The 4140-nt window shown below is 32.5% G+C and overlaps 1 long non-coding RNA gene across 1 annotated transcript; it reads right to left on the reverse strand.

Moving 5' to 3' along the window:
- Positions 1–863: 863 nt before the first annotated feature.
- Positions 864–1629, reverse strand: LOC131152758 (uncharacterized). The gene is made up of 2 exons (XR_009136099.1): positions 1533–1629; positions 864–1432 (listed from the first exon to the last, which is right to left on the reverse strand). It is a non-coding gene; the product is annotated as an uncharacterized LOC131152758 (long non-coding RNA).
- Positions 1630–4140: the final 2511 nt, after the last annotated feature.

Genomic DNA, 4140 nt, shown 5'->3' on the forward strand with positions numbered 1-4140 from the left:
TTTTTTTTTTACAATATAAAATATTAAAAAATTCATTCTTTGGCAGCGCAAAATTAAATTCCAATAAGTTAATAAGTCCAAGATTTTTTTAATTAAACATCATTTTCAGAATCCAATTATAATTTTCTTTTCTAAATTTTGGTATTTGGAAACATAAAATAACTAGAGGAATGACTAGTTTTCCCCTCAAATTACTCGAGTACTGTAGACACCATTAAGTAAACTAATAAAAAAATTAAATTTGGAATTTAGAAAATATTATAAAAAATATGAAATAATTCACATTTTCATGTTTGTTATGAAAAAACGTGAAGGGAATAAAAATATATCAAATTTAAGAACAACAAATTAATTTGCCACTCATTAATATTAAACTTTTTAGTCACATTATAATAAAATTTACATTTTTTAGCATGCAATAGAAAAGGAAAATATAAGAAAATATAAGTTTTCTCCTTATTTTCCTTTTCTTTTCTTTTTTCAAAGTAAAAAATTTCTTATCCTACACAAAAAATAAAAATAAAAATAAAAATAAAAATAACAAGCTTATGCTTGTGTAATTATGTTAAAAATTCCTTTCCAATTAATTTGAGCATGTTGTCCCGCAAACAGACAAGACAAGGCAGTGAATAAACAAATATCTTCACGAGAAATGGAAAGCTTGCCACACCTGTCTCCGGCGCTGATCCAATTACTTGCTGCAAACCTTAAATGCGTGGGGCAATCTCTTCTATCTTCAAAATTTTCTAGGTCATAAACAATTTCCCAGCTCCAATCATTATAAACAATGATCTCAAACGTGCACAAAAACACTTTCACTTGGTTAAAACAAAAAAGAAACAACTTTATATCGTGAAGGAAAATTGCAATAAAATCGGCATAATCATTGCATTTTATTACTTCAAATTTTTTTCATAGCTCACCAACTACAGGATACATTATTAAAAGCATAAAGCCTATTAAGTGAACACCATTCAAAAGATTGAAGAAAATATATAAGCCATCACTCTTCTAAGAATCTAGTGGTATTCACATTGTACACCTCCCATCTCCAATTTCTTTGAATTTGGATAACCCATGCTTGGTGCTGCACGCCGTCCAACGACAATGGATGATTCGAAGAGTAAAACCAAATTTTAGTCGGCTCAAAAACAAAACTAAAGCGTGTAAAATTGTTATGTATACTCCACGTTCTAGTTAAGTCTTCAGTACCATCACGCCTAAGCTGAATCACCAATCCCCAGTTGCCATCATCGTACACGACCACACGAGTCCTCCCTCCATCATGGTAGAAAATCCAAGCATTGTTATGGTATCCGGTGACGGTATCAACTGTGTCAGTGATCGTGTTTATATGTCGAATTCTTAGTGATTTCTCTAACATCACACCGCTCCTTGAGAGATTTATAACATTGTACAACCAAATTCCCATCTGCAAAATACATATATATTTTAGTATGGAAATTGCTTGCAATCACAGGCTTAGGCAGGAAGCCCGTGGAGTATTAACTATTAAATATAAAGCATGATACCTCGACGGGTAATAAACTGGGTCGTCTGCGCACGACGGTGTTCTTCCTTTGTTCCGGTGCTGTTCGGTTCTTCCTCTTCTTCAATTGTATGTTGGGGAGGTATGTGTAGAGTGTTCTCTCTTTTATAGACGGGATGATGTGTGCCACGTGAAATGCATGTGTGGTCCACTTGGAGCAAAGCAAGTCGTACTCTCCTTGGCTGGAGAGTAGAAACTAGAAAATGCTCACCCACTTTATCCTTGGTTTGGTAGGAGAGGGGAAATCAATGGTCCTAGATTTTGCAATATAACACGTGTTTTAATCTTTGAATTTAATATTTCACTGAATTTAATATTTTATCAATTTGAATAACTCAACTATGAAATTAGTATAAGTTTTGTTATATCATGTGCATAATTACGAGTCAAAAATTTGAACTTCTCTTTAGAACTATAATGGAAAAAAATTATGACAAACTCTAGAACAAAGGGGCACCTGCTTTGTCTTTAAAACATGGAAATAGGTTAAATACTTTTAGACACATATAAATCTTTGGAGCAGTCAATAGATTGTTATTTATTTTAGTTATTTTAAATACTTTTTGATACATTATAAATTTTTTACCAAACACTCAATGCCATTTTTTTTTCTTCTAACAATTTCTTTTTCACCGCCCCCGGGGGGGAGAACATTTTTTAAACAATATCAAGAAACTCTTTTTTATCAACTCCTTAAAGTAGAGGGGAGAACCAAATCAAGCCTAAGGAATCAGTAGTCATTCTGTAGCAGTAGCAGTAGAGTTAAGTTTGAGAATATATATGATGATGTGAGGGAAGGTACTAAAACGTCATCCTACACACCATTTTGAAGTATGGTTAAAATTAAACAACGATAATTGCAAAGTTCGATTAAAACGACATGCAATTAGCGCACGTTATTCGAATTCACGAACCTCTTTAATATTAAGTCCCTCGCCACTATTTGGAATTCCATTCAAGCATACAAGATTCATCTCACATCAAGTATGTAGGCACCCCATTTTTTCCGAGACTTTATGTAGCGAAATTCAGATTAATTTTAGTGTCCCTTTTGGTCATTTTCTAAGTGTAATTTCTCATTCAAATTCAAATTGGCATAATGTTTTTGATGTAAAATGGAAGAAGAAAACGATAAATTTAAAAACAAGGGGAAACAAAGTTAGATTGAAAACTCTACTACTTCATTGATAAGGAAATGACCATTATATAGGCTAAAAACAAACTGTTACAAACACAAAAATAGACACCACTAACATCGTGCTACCACTAACATCATGCTAAACAACTCCTATGCACCACTAACATCATGCAAAACAACTCCTAGACACCACTAACCTCATGCTAAACAACTTCTAGGCACCACTAACATCATGATAACTAACTTCTACAAACTAGATAGAAAATAAAACACATTTGCTGCTATTAATTTATTCAACAAACCCTCCCTTAGTGACGAATTAAATCTGTCACTAAAAGACTCTTATTAGTGATGATTAAATAACCGTCACTACTATTATTTTTAAAAAATTAAAAAAATTATTTCAGAATATTAGTGAAGAATTTGAAGATTTGTCACTATTAACCACTTATTAGTGGCAGATTTGGGAATTATCACTAATACTTCTTTTATTTAAAAAATAATAATTTTTTTTTTTAGAGTATTAGTGATGAATTTAAATATTCGTCATTATTAGACTATTATTAATGATAGATTTGGGAACCGTCACTAATACTTCTTTAATTTAAAAAGAAATATAATAAATTTATTTCAGAGTATTAGTAACGAATTTAAGAATTTGTCACTATTAGACCCTTATTAGTGACGGATTTGAAAACCCTCACTAATACCTCTTTTATTTAAAAATAAATAAAAATTTTATTTCAAAGTATTGGTGACAAATTTGAAGATTCGTTACTATTATCCCCTTATTAGTGACGGATTTAGGTACCGTCAGTAATACCTCTTTTATTTAAAAAAAATAAAAAAAAAAATTATTTCAGAGTATTAGTGACGAATTTAAAGATTCGTCACTACTAGTTCATTTCTTTTTATAAAATAAACAATTTTTTTTAAAGTTAGTAGTGACAGTTTTTGGTATTCGTCACTATTAGTAGAGTAGTAGTGACGGTTTGGAGGATTCGTCACTACTAGTTCTTTTCTTAACCCCCCGAGTTTCCCCCCAGGCTCCCTCATTTTCCCTCCAGGGCCCTTTTTTGTTTCCCTCCTCTCCTTTGTTTCCCGCCTCCCCTCCGCATCCTCCTCTCTCCGTCGCAGGCCCTCGCCGTCACCCGTAGCCGTCGCCCCTCGCTTCGCCCTCGCCCCTCACTTTGCCGTCGCCCCTCAGCCAAACAAAGCCCCTCACCGTTGATGTGTTATTACCTGTTTGATTGCTAAAAATGTTTAGGAAAAGAAAATAATTGTGGGGTTTATGGAAAGTGCAATTGTCTACTCAGTTGAACCCAGTGCAAGTATTTGGTTTATTGTTTTCTTTATTTTAATTTTATTTTTTAATGTAGTATTAAAATTTCCATTACAAAATCTAATTTAGATTGAAATTTTGTCCCTTACATTGTATCATTCATCCTAGTAT

This window comes from Malania oleifera, chromosome 4, assembly GCF_029873635.1.
Source record: "Malania oleifera isolate guangnan ecotype guangnan chromosome 4, ASM2987363v1, whole genome shotgun sequence".
NCBI lineage: Eukaryota > Viridiplantae > Streptophyta > Magnoliopsida > Santalales > Ximeniaceae > Malania > Malania oleifera.